The 13,610-nt window shown below is 44.0% G+C and overlaps 1 long non-coding RNA gene across 1 annotated transcript; it reads right to left on the bottom strand.

Annotated features, from left to right (window-relative positions):
- Nucleotides 1–903: 903 nt before the first annotated feature.
- Nucleotides 904–9,925, bottom strand: LOC124272114. The gene is made up of 3 exons (XR_006897246.1): nt 9,888–9,925; nt 1,616–1,693; nt 904–940 (listed from the first exon to the last, which is right to left on the bottom strand). It is a non-coding gene; the product is annotated as an uncharacterized LOC124272114 (long non-coding RNA).
- Between the last annotated feature and the right edge of the window lie 3,685 nt (nt 9,926–13,610).

Here is a 13,610-nt window from a genome sequence, read left to right as displayed (position 1 = left end):
TCATACAGATACCATGGGAGTTTATTCATTTGTCACAAAAAAAGAGTGTCATGGGATAATATCACGCAACATCATATTTCGAATGTCAGAAAATCTTTAAACCTCAAAACTAGTAACTATGCAACTTCCTGTTCATTAATGGTCAGTTGTTTGCCTTCCTCTGCTCACATCATCAAAATCATAGCAGAGTCTGCTACATTAATAAAATATGGTTTTGATACTCATGACCTGATGTGATCGATATAGTTTAAAACTGTTTCAACACACACACCCTGCATTGTTTATATTGTAAAACAAACAACTGTCCAGGTCTGATAAACCATTTTTGAGAGGGCTAACACCAGTGTCTGATCTTTAATTTATCCCCAAAGTTATTTGAGTAAGCATCTTTGATGTAGGCTGGTGATCTAAGTGGAATCAGAAACATTGTTCAAAGTTTGAAAAGCACAGAATTCAGTCCAGAAATTGGCCAGGGTCACATTAAACTGCTTTAAAGTCCTGACATATGTAAGGCTGAATAATGAATTTTGCCAGAAAGTATAAAGTAAGGGGGTTGGAATATGCCTAGCAATGTGAAACACTGACCAAAGAACCCTACCGCCTGTTAAAGCCAAGAAATTGAAATTGAAACAGATGAAAGCTCTTTGAGACCACAGCATGAAACGAAATTTGATTATTATTCATCAGAAATATCTAATGGATGAGGTTGAGAGAGTTATGGAATTTGAGATACAGCCTCTCACTGGACTGGGGCACTTAAATGTACTGTATGTACCTACATGTTCAAGTACCACAACTTGTTCAAGGTGGTAGAGGATATCAAGGTGAAAGGAGGGTACACACTGCCAACATCAGACTGACTTGTTGAAACACAACATTGGGTGATTCTGCTGTATGTGCAAAGATACACCTCCCCAGTCACCATCAGTCATTTTCCAAGCTGAATATAGAGTCAAGATCATATTAAATGTTCAATCATAAAGACCATAACAGCCATGAGACTAAACTAAATAACTGTTTGAAAGTCATGAGAGAAAAAGTTTATTCATATGCAAAAAGGAGTAACAGAAAGAATGGATCATATGCAACACTGTTTTTCTAAAATAAGAGGGTTTTGTGACATAATGTGCCATCAGCAGAGAACGCATTTCATACTCACAATACTCATATCATATGACTTTTCACTTAGACACCCAAATTGTGTCAGTGGTGACTTTATCCAAATTTGTTGTCAATTCATCGGTTTCAAATAAATTTAGAAGCCAGGTAACCATTACCATGTGGGCTCTGTCACTGTTAGACCACAAATCGAGGCTACATTCAAATCAAGGCCACCAAAACAATCCATTCAACTCAAGCAGCCCTAGCTTCACTCCCCTTAAATTAGTCTCTATAACAATGCCAACTTGTATCCATGGTGAAACATAAATAGAAAGCATATACTTCCAAAGCAACATTAAAACAACCAGGCTGTTAACAGCCAATACATGTAGTACATATAGCCTCAGACCACTTTTACTATCTACAGTGACATGCCATGGCCAAAGCACCATAATTAAGATCTGTCTTAGACTGTCTTGTGGCATGCTGGACCAACCTATTACTTCTCACTTACCCAGCAAAATATTGGTCTGGATCGAGCATTTCAAATTTGCTGTATCCACTGTCAACAACGGTCACCAGAATTTTCGAGCTGAAATACACTCAAACAGCCTTGAACTTGGGGTCAAATCATGAAAGGCTGGAGTCAATAGCATGTGCAGATTGAGGACAAAACAAATGGCAATAAAGAAAAATGTCTGATCTTTCATTTAAGCTGTCACAAGTCACCCTGAATAAATTAGCACAGACAAATCAGTGCATTTAAACAAGGCAATTACATTCTCCTATTTTCCTTCCGGGTCATGGTAAAACTTAGAGGAGTAATACAGGAGGGTGAAAAGCGCCGACCCCAGTTTCGCACCAAAATGTAACCTACTAGAAAATATCTCTGCACACATTCTGCACAAGCAATCAGGTTAAAAAGAAGCAACTACACATTGAAAAAAAAAAATATGGTTAGCTTTAATTACAGGATGAATGCACATTTTAACAACATAAAATCATCCAATCAGTGCTGTCATTTGATTCAGTCAGCACTGAAGGCTCTCTACGATGCTATAAAATAAAAAGGCACAGCAAAACAACATGCATTTCATTTCCTACCAGTCCCTGGGGTGCTTGGGCTGAATGAAGCTCTCCCTGGGCAGCTGGCAGAACCTCTGTGGTGCACACTGACTGTCCGCCTTGACGTGCCGAGGAAGTGGCCCAGCTAGGCTGAAATGGGAGAGAGATTGGAATGAAATTTTCAGTCTAGAGGGGCTGCCATGGTCAAAGGGATCAGGTGGGGCCTCTGCACCAGCCAAAACAGCCAAGAGGGTCCAGGGAGGGGCCTAAGACATTGTGCATTTATAGTTTTCTGTGCACTTAAGGACTGCTATAGGAAACCTTATGCACAGAAAACCTTTTAAATGCAATAAATGGACCTTTTAAAAGAGGCACAGCAAAAACAACATGCATTTCATTTCCTACCAGTCCCCTGGGGTGCTTGGGGCTGAATGAAGCTCTCCCTGGGCAGCTGGCAGAACCTCTGTGGTGCACACTGACTGTCCGCCTTGACGTGCCGAGGGAAGTGCCCAGCTGGGCTGAAATGGGAGAGAGATTGAATGAAATTTCTTTCAGTCTATTGGGGGTTGTACATGGTCAAAGGGATCAGGTGGGGCCTCTGCACCAGCCTCAAAACAGCCAAGAGGGTCCAGGGAGGGGCCAAGACATCATTCTGCATTTAAGGCTTTTCGTGCACTTAAGGACTGCTATAGGAAACCTTAAAGGTCACATGCAACGTAAAACACAACTTTGCAGATTCTGATACCTTTCGGTATGGACTTACCGAAACAAAGCGTCAAAAATGCAAATTCAACTTATAAAGTTGAAAAATAACGCGATGAAAAAAAACGCGCGAAATCGGAGTTCAAACGTTTCACTAATTTTCCCCAGACTTTTCTGGGGAATACGGGTTTCAACAGCTGGGCTGCGCTCATAGCATGTGCGCAGTGAAATAGGTTCGCGCAACTTGGAAGCGGGCTGTCTGGTGAATACTCGGTGAAGGCTTTGGTGTGAGCTATTTTTCTAATGTTTTGTTGATATCTCACAGGCCCGAGCTTTTTGTATGTTATGACAGTAAATAAACTGTTTATATAATTTCATTTGTCTATTTCACCACACGTTCTTCTTACCGAGTCACTTTCTCAGTTCGATACTTAAAAGCAATGTCATTATTTAGCGTTGACAGAATTTCTAACTGTGATATAGATATGTCGCTGTCACAGACAAAACTCAATGTCTTGTTTTATTGACACCTGTGTGTCTGCCTGCCTGTCTGCTAATGACAATATTCAATACACAACTGCGATCACTGACCACATGCAATTTGAACTTAACACCAATCAGGCTTTCCACCATAAACAAAACGCATTGATTTATGGCCCGAGTTCGGTCTCTGTCACATTATGTAATTACACAGACAGGCAGGTGTGATATTTGAACACATGACATGTTATGATGTCTGTTGATTTCAAAATGTTATACACAAAAAATTACAACAAAGCCCAACTTTCTATATATACACACAAAATGATCCGTGAAGGTGGCATCTGCTAATGAACCAGCCGTTACACTTGAGTGCACACCCACCCGCTCTGACTGGGTTCGGTATCCCGGCTGCTTCGTTTCGAGGGAGGTAAACCCAAGTACAAAATATTGCACTTTTGATTTGCGATTATACGCTTATAAATTTGTTTATTTGTTTTTTCATAATCAGCAATGCATATTATATGTCATGAAGAAGTGATAATTGTGTTTTTAATTATGTTTGATTTTTGATTGCATGTGACCTTTAAGTGCACAGAAAACCTTAAATGCACAAATGGACCTTTTAAAAAGGCACAGCAAAACAACATGCATTTCATTTCCTACCAGTCCCCTGGGGTGCTTGGGGCTGAATGAAGCTCTCCTGGGCAGCTGGCAGAACCTCTGTGGTGCACACTGACTGTCCGCCTTGACGTGCCGAGGAAGTGGCCCAGCTAGGCTGAAATGGGAGAGAGATTGAATGAAATTTTCAGTCTAGAGGGGGTTGTACATGGTCAAAGGGATCAGGTGGGGCCTCTGCACCAGCCAAAACAGCCAAGAGGGTCCAGGGAGGGGGCCAAGACATCATTGTGCATTTAGAGTTTTCTGTGCACTTAAGGACTGCTATAGGAAACCTTAAGTGCACAGAAAACCTTTAAATGCACAATGGACCTTTTAAAAGAGGCACAGCAAAACAACATGCATTTCATTTCATTTCCTACCAGTCCCCTGGGGTGCTTGGGGCTGAATGAAGCTCTCCTGGGCAGCTGGCAGAACCTCTGTGGTGCACACTGACTGTCCGCCTTGACGTGCCGAGGAAGTGGCCCAGCTTGGCTGAAATGGGAGAGAGATTGAATGAAATTTTCAGTCTATTGGGGTTGTACATGGTCAAAGGGATCAGGTGGGGCCTCTGCACCAGCCAAAAACAGCCAAGAGGGTCCAGGGAGGGGGCGACATCATTGTGCATTTAAGGTTTTCTGTGCACTTAAGGACTGCTATAGGAAACCTTTAAAGGTCACATGCAACGTAAAACACAAACTTTGCAGATTCTGATACCTTTCGATATGGACTTACCGAAACAAAGCGTCAAAATGCAAAATCAACTTATAAAGTTGAAAAATAACGCGATGAAAAAAAAAAAAACGCGCGAAATCGGAGTTCAAACGTTTCACTAATTTTCCCAGACTTTTCTGGGGAATACGGGTTTCAACAGCTGGCTGCGCTCATAGCATGTGCGCAGTGAAATAGGTTCGCGCAACTTGGAAGCGGGATGTCTGGTGAATACTCGGTGAAGGATTTGGTGTGAGCTATTTTTCTAATGTTTTGTTGATATCTCACAGGCCCGAGCTTTTGTATGTTATGACAGTAAATAAACTGTTTATATAATTTCATTTGTCTATTTCACCACACATTCTTCTTACCGATTCACTTTCTCAGTTCGATACTTCTAAAAGCAATGTCATTATTTAGCGTTGACAGAATTTCTAACTGTGATATAGATATGTCGCTGTCACAGACAAAACTCAATGTCTTGTTTTATTGACACCTGTGTGCATCTGCCTGCCTGTCTGCTAATGACAATATTCAATACACAACTGCGATCACTGACCACATGCAATTTGAACTTAACACCAATCAAGCTTTCCACCATAAACAAAACGCATTGATTTATGGCCCGAGTTCGGTCTCTGTCACATTATGTAAATTACACAGACAGGCAGGTGTGATATTTGAACACATGACATGTTATGATGTCTGTTGATTTCAAAATGTTATACACAAAAATTACAAAGCCCAACTTTCTATATATACACACACAAAATGATCCGTGAAGGTGGTGATCTGCGTAATGAACCAGCTGTTACACTTGAGTGCACACACCCACCCGCTCTGACTGGGTCTGGTATCCCGGCTGCTTCGCTCTTTCGAGGGAGGTAAACCCAAGTACAAAAATATTGCACTTTTGATTTATGATTATACGCTTATAAATTTGTTTTATTTGTTTTTCATAATCAGCAATGCATATTATATGTCATGAAGAAGTGATAATTGTGTTTTAATTATGTTTGATTTTTGGTTGCATGTGACCTTTGGCGCACAAAAACCTTAAATGCCCAATGGACCTTTTAAAAAGGCACAGCAAAACAACATGCATTTCCATTTCCTACCAGTCCCCTGGGGTGCTTGGGGCTGAATGAAGCTCTCCTGGGCAGCTGGCAGAACTCTCTGTGGTGCACACTGACTGTCCGCCTTGACGTGCCGAGGAAGTGGCCCAGCTAGGCTGAAATGGGAGAGGAGATTGAATGAAATTTTCAGTCTAGAGGGGTTGTACATGGTCAAAGGATCAGGTGGGGCCTCTGCACCAGCCAAAAACAGCCAAGAGGGTCCAGGAGGGGGCTAAGACATCAGTTGGGGATTTAGGTTTTCTGTGCACTTAAGGACTGCTATAGGAAACCTTAAGTGCACAGAAAACCTTAAATGCACAATGGACCTTTTTAAAAGAGGCACAGCAAAAACAACATGCATTTCATTTCCTACCAGTCCCCTGGGGTGCTTGGGGCTGGATGAAGCTCTCCTGGGCAGCTGGCAGAACCTCTGTGGTGCACACTGACTGTCCGCCTTTGACGCAAGCCGAGGAAGTGGCCCAGCTGGGCTGAAATGGGAGAGAGATTGAATGAAATTTTCAGTCTAGAGGGGTTGTACATGGTCAAAGGGATCAGGTGGGGCCTCTGCACCAGCCAAAAACAGCCAAGAGGGTCCAGGGAGGGGCTAAGACATCATTGTGCATTTAAGGTTTTCTCTGTGCACTTAAGGACTGCTATAGGAAACCCTTAAGTGCACAGAAAACCTTTAAATGCGCAATGGACCTTTTAAAAGGCACAGCAAAAACAACATGCATTTCATTTCCTACCAGTCCCCTGGGTGCTTTGGGGCTGAATGAAGCTCTCCTGGGCAGCTGGCAGAACCTCTGTGGTACACACTGACTCTGTCCGCCTTGACGCAAGCCGAGGAAGCGCCCAGCTGGGCTGAAATGGGAGAGAGATTGAATGAAATTTTTCAGTCTAGAGGGGCTGTACATGGTCAAAGGGATCAGGTGGGGCCTCTGCACCAGCCAAAAACAGCCAAGAGGGTCCAGGAAGGGGCCAAGACATTATTGTGCATTTAATAGTTTTCTGTGCACTTAAGGACTGCTATAGGAAACCTTAAGTGCACAGAAAACCTTTAATGCACAAATGGACCTTTTTAAAAAGGCACAGCAAAACAACATGCATTTCATTTCCTACCAGTCCCCTGGGTGCTTGGGGGCTGAATGAAGCTCTCCTGGGCAGCTGGCAGAACCTCTGTGGTGCACACTGACTGTCCGCCTTGACGTGCCGAGGAAGCGGCCCAGCTAGGGCTGAAATGGGAGAGAGATTGAATGAAATTCTTCAGTCTAGAGGGGGTTGTACATGGTCAAAGGGATCAGGTGGGGCCTCTGCACCAGCCAAAACAGCCAAGAGGGTCCAGGGAGGGGCTAAGACATTGTATGCATATAGTTTTCTGTGCACTTAAGGACTGCTATAGGAAACCTTAAGGCGCACAGAAAACCTTAAATGCACAATGGACCTTTTTAAAAAGGCACAGCAAAAACAACATGCATTTCATTTCCTACCAGTCCCCTGGGGTGCTTTGGGGCTGAATGAAGCTCTCCTGGGCAGCTGGCAGAACCTCTGTGGTGCACACTGACTGTCCGGCCTTGACGTGCCGAGGAAGGAAGCCCGCCCAGCTGGGCTGAAATGGGGAGAGAGATTGAATGAAATTTTCAGTCTAGAGGGGGGTTGTACATGGTCAAAGGGATCAGGTGGGGCCTCTGCACCAGCCAAAACAGCCAAGAGGGTCCAGGAGGGTTAAGACATTGTATTTAAAGGTTTTCTGTGCACTTAAGGACTGCTATAGGAAACCTTAAGTGCACAGAAAACCTTAAATGCACAATGGACCTTTTAAAAAGGCACAGCAAAAACAACATGCATTTCATTTCCTACCAGTCCCCTGGGGTGCTTGGGGCTGAATGAAGCTCTCCTGGGCAGCTGGCAGAACCTCTGTGGTACACACTGACTGTCCGCCTTGACGTGCCGAGGAAGGGCCCAGCTGGGCTGAAATGGGAGAGAGATTGAATGAAATTTTCAGTCTAGAGGGGGCTGTACATGGTCAAAGGGATCAGGTGGGGCCTCTGCACCAGCCAAAACAGCCAAGAGGGTCCAGGAAGGGGTTAAGATTATTGTGTATTTAAGGTTTTCTGTGCACTTAAGGACTGCTATAGGAAACCTTAAGTGCACAGAAAACCTTAAATGCACAATGGACCTTTTAAAAAAGGCACAGCAAAACAACATGCATTTCATTTCCTACCAGTCCCCTGGGGTGCTTGGGGCTGAATGAAGCCTCCTGGGCAGCTGGCAGAACCTCTGTGGTGCACACTGACTGTCCGCCTTGACGTGCCGAGGAAGCGGCCCAGCTAGGCTGAAATGGGAGAGAGATTGAATGAAATTTTCAGTCTAGAGGGGGCTGTACATGGTCAAAGGGATCAGGTGGGGCCTCTGCACCAGCCAAAACAGCCAAGAGGGTCCAGGAGGGGTTAAGACATCATTGTGCATTTAAGGTTTTCTGTGCACTTAAGGACTGCTATAGGAAACCTTAAGTGCACAGAAAACCTTAAATGCACAATGGACCTTTTAAAAAGGCACAGCAAAAACAACATGCATTTCATTTCCTACCAGTCCCCTGGGTGCTTGGGGCTGAATGAAGATCTCCTGGGCAGCTGGCAGAACCTCTGTGGTGCACACTGACTGTCCGTCCTTGACGCTGCCGAGGAAGTGGCCCAGCTAGGCTGAAATGGGAGAGAGATTGGAATGAAATTTTCAGTCTAGAGGGGCTTGTACATGGTCAAAGGGATCAGGTGGGGCCTCTGCACCAGCCAAAACAGCCAAGTGGGTCCAGGGAGGGGCTAAGACATCATTGTATGCATTTAAGGCCTTCTGTGCACTTAAGGACTGCTATAGGAAACCTTAAGTGCACAGAAAACCTTAAATGCACAATGGACCTTTTAAAAAGGCACAGCAAGAACAACATGCATTTCATTTCCTACCAGTCCCCTGGGGTGCTTGGGGCTGAATGAAGCTCTCCTGGGCAGCTGGCAGAACCTCTGTGGTGCACACTGACTGTCCGGGCCTTGACGCCCGAGGAAGTGGCCCAGCTAGCTGAAATGGGAGAGAGATTGAATGAAATTTTCAGTCTAGAGGGGGCTGTGTACATGGTCAAAGGGATCAGGTGGGGCCTCTGCACCAGCCAAAAACAGCCAAGAGGGTCCAGGGAGGGGCCAAGATTATTGTGCATTTAAGGTTTCTGTGCACTTAAGGACTGCTATAGGAAACCTTAAGTGCACAGAAAACCTTAAATGCACAATGGACCTTTTAAAAAGGCACAGCAAAAACAACATGCATTTCATTTCCTACCAGTCCCCTGGGGTGCTTGGGCTGAATGAAGCTCTCCTGGGCAGCTGGCAGAACCTCTGTGGTGCACACTGACTGTCCCTTGGATTTGACGCCCGAGGAAGTGGCCCAGCTAGGGCTGAAATGGGAGAGAGATTGAATGAAATTTCAGTCTAGAGGGGTTGTACATGGTCAAAGGGATCAGGTGGGGCCTCTGCACCAGCCAAAACAGCCAAGAGGGTCCAGGGAGGGGTTAAGATCATTGTATTTGAGGTTTCTGTGCACTTAAGGACTGCTATAGGAAACCTTAAGTGCACAGAAAACCTTAATGCACAAATGGACCTTTAAAAAGGCACAGCAAAACAAACATGCATTTCATTTTCCTACCAGTCCCCTGGGGTGCTTGGGGCTGAATGAAGCTCTCCTGGGCAGCTGGCAGAACCTCTGTGGTGCACACTGACTGTCCGCCTTGTCGTGCCGAGGAAGCCGCCCAGCTAGGCTGAAATGGGAGAGAGATTGAATGAAATTTTCAGTCTAGAGGGGGTTGTACATGGTCAAAGGGATCAGGTGGGGCCTCTGCACCAGCCAAAACAGCCAAGAGGGTCCAGGGAGGGGTTAAGACATTATTGTGATGAAAGGTTTTCTGTGCACTTAAGGACTGCTATAGGAAACCTTAAGTGCACAGAAAACCTTAAATGCACAATGGACCTTTTTTCAAAAAGGCACAGCAAAAACAACATGCATTTCATTTCCTACCAGTCCCCTGGGGTGCTTGGGGCTGGATGAAGCTCTCCTGGGCAGCTGGCAGAACCTCTGTGGTGCACACTGACTGTCCGCCTTGACGTGCCGAGGAAGTGGCCCAGCTAGGCTGAAATGGGAGAGATTGAATGAAATTTTCAGTCTAGAGGGGGTTGTACATGGTCAAAGGGATCAGGTGGGGCCTCTGCACCAGCCAAAACAGCCAAGAGGGTCCAGGAGGGGTTAAGACATCATTGTGCATTTAAGGTTTTCTGTGCACTTAAGGACTGCTATAGGAAACCTTAAGTGCACAGAAAACCTTTAAATGCACAATGGACCTTTTTAAAAAAGGCACAGCAAAAACAACATGCATTTCATTTCCTACCAGTCCCCTGGCGTGCTTGGGGCTGAATGAAGCTCTCCTGGGCAGCTGGCAGGACCTCCGAGGAAGTGGCCCAGCTAGGCTGAAATGGGAGAGAGATTGAATGAAATTTTCAGTCTAGAGGGGATTGTACATGGTCAAAGGGATCAGGTGGGGCCTCTGCACCAGCCAAAACAGCCAAGAGGGTCCAGGGAGGGGCCAAGACATCATCGTGCATTTAAGGTTTTCTGTGCACTTAAGGACTGCTATAGGAAACCTTAAGTGCACAGAAAACCTTAAATGCACAATGGACCTTTTAAAAAGGCACAGCAAAAACAACATGCATATCATTTCCTACCAGTCCCCTGGGGTGCTTGGGGCTGAATGAAGCTCTCCTGGGCAGCTGGCAGAACCTCTGTGGTGCACACACTGACTGTCCGCCTTGACGTGCCGAGGAATTGGCCCAGCTAGGCTGAAATGGGAGAGAGATTGAATGAAATTTTTCAGTCTAGAGGGGTTGTACATGGTCAAAGGGATCAGGTTGAAAGGGGTGTTGAAAATGCCATGAAAATGATTTTATATTAATTACTTTAGTGGAAGTTAAGTTGGAAATAATTGAAAGTGATTTTAACTGCCAATAAGTAAACTCAGTAAGATTTGCCAAAGTACCAAAACATCCTGGCAGTATGGTATCTTTGCCAGGTGTTAAACTGGCCGAGGTGTTGACATGGTGTTTGTTTGTTTTTATCCTAAATATATTTATCTGCACCTTCACACCAGAAACTAGTAATTTTACCATTTGGAGGAATTCCTCAGGTACTTCAGATACACTACCCAAATTCCAGAAATATTTGTTGCCATGCTAGGTTACCCTGGGATATAAATCTCAAATATTTGTTTCAATTTTGTAGTGCCCTGATAGCCATGGAAAGGTAGCTTTGGGTACTTTGGCCTGCCTGGGTAACCTTTCCTTCCTTCATAAGACGCCCTATTAGAGCTGACGTACGCTATTGAAATACGTGGAGTTTAATTAGATCTGGCAATATGTACGTACATATGTTTTGTATAAGTATTTAGTTGGTTGACAAGAGATGTTATTGTGTTTGGTTGGAGAGCTATGATAAGTCAGGACTGAGCAATGACAATATTGACATGTCAATGTTTCCATCGCAACGCTAGGTACCCTGGTTGTTCTCGAGGAGGCTTTCTCGCTTGAACTCCTTCACCGTGGGAAGTTGCGTCGCAAAACTTCAATACAGCACATTATATTGAATAAACAGCACGTATACTTCATGTTTACATATACCTCATATGCATATTGTAGCTGTCACATTGTATAAGGCAATAACAGACGAAGCAGCATAGGTCAACTCCCTCTACTAGTTCCGCGGAAGATACTGTGCCGTGTATGTGACGTAGTGCCATAAGCTCCGCCCACTCATGAATATTCATGATTTCTGTGCACTTAAGACTATTGTGCGTTTAAGGGGCACAACAGACGGTGACCCAAGGTATAAATAACATAGCGACTGGCAATGCTCACGTGGAACACTCCACGCCCGCCAGATCGACCTGGAAAATGTCCAAGAAAAACACCAAAGAGCCAAGATGTAAACAAAGATGTAAATCATCCGTTTTTGTCAGCATACTAGCAAAAGTACAAGGATTTTTACTTGACTAAGAATATAATCCCAGATTGTCATTTGCTGTTATTGTAGTTTGTAAGATGCCTAGCGGTTAGTATGGTGGCTCATTCGGGCCATCGCTTTATCGCCCTGAAGAAATCTAGGCGATATCGCGACAAAGCGATAGCACGACACGATATTGCGATATGGCGATACAGACAAAAACGAAATAGTGATATCGCGACACGACATGACGATAACAAGACACGATACAGCGATAACGCAACACGCAATGGCAACAACGCAACACGACATTGCGATAACACGACACGAAATGGCGATAACACGACACGAAATGGCGATAACACGACACGAAATGGCGATAACACGACACAAAATGGCGATAAAAGACGCGACATTGCGATATGGTGATAACGTGAAAGGCGATATTGCGATATGGCGACGCGATATGGCGATACAGCGACATTGCGATATGGCGATATGTAGAAAAGCGGGTACGCTGATTCATTCTTAGGATTCAATAATAAGATAGTGGGAAGTATGTGAGATAAAGATGCACTTGATGCCTGGCATAGATATGTAAAGGGATATGTAGTGAATCATATCAACATAAACGACATTGTTATGCAACCTCTTTGGTTAAATCACCAGTTACGCAACACATATTTGATAATCAATAACTGGTTTTAAGAGGAATTGTTAATATTAAAGACATTTTCAATGACTAAGAGGTACTCTCATTTGCAGAACTTAAAACAAAATTTGATATTAAGGGGCACAGTACCTGACATAAATCGTGTCATCGTCAGTATCCCCCAAAATGGAAAGAAGTCATTCAAACTGCTGGAAACCCAAACATAACAAAGGTATCGATAAGTTCCCCTTGGAATGATCTTATTAAACCTACTAAAGGATCTAGATCAGTTTACGATAGCTTCATATCCAAATCCAATTTTCCAAACGTATGCGATAAATGGGAAGTGAAGTAAACGATCATATCGATTTTAAGACCATATTTGTGCAATATAGACTAACCTATGGTGGCTCATTCGGGCCATCGTTTTATCGCCCTGAAAAATGTAGGCGACATCGCGACAAAGCGATAGTACGACACGACATTGCGATACGGCGACACGATACAGCGATATTGCGATACAGACAGAAAACGATATGGCGATAACACGACACGATATGACGATAATACGACACGACATGGCGATAACACGACATGATATGGCGATAACACGACACGATATGACGATAACACGACACGAAATGGCGATATGATGTAAGTCGATATGGCGATATTGCGATACAGTAATACGATATGGCGATATGGCCATACAACGATATTGCGATACAGCGATATCGTCATATGTTCACTTGTTAGATCTGCGCATGCACAAACGGAAACCGACTCGCCATTTGTAATGTAAGATCATATTAGTAAACATTCAGCCACCATATAATATGAACCAAAATAGTAACAGCAGTGACGGTAAGATTTTAGTATTACTTCTAGAGATGATGTCGTAAGTAAATTAGTAGTTATCACCAGCTAGTAACTGTTATACGCATGTGTTCCTTCTTCGTTATACTAACAGCATGTGTCGTGTAACTATAGTATAAAGAAAGCACATCTTTAATGAATGGTAATAAACCCATACTGTTGCTTACGCGTAACTGTTATACGCATGTGTTCCTTCTTCGTTATACTAACAGCATGTGTCGTGT

The sequence above is a fragment of the Haliotis rubra genome, unplaced genomic scaffold (assembly GCF_003918875.1).
Source record: "Haliotis rubra isolate DU_JTF1 unplaced genomic scaffold, ASM391887v1 Scf1665, whole genome shotgun sequence".
NCBI classification, from domain to species: domain Eukaryota; kingdom Metazoa; phylum Mollusca; class Gastropoda; order Lepetellida; family Haliotidae; genus Haliotis; species Haliotis rubra.
This window is presented reverse-complemented; position numbering and strand designations above follow the sequence as displayed.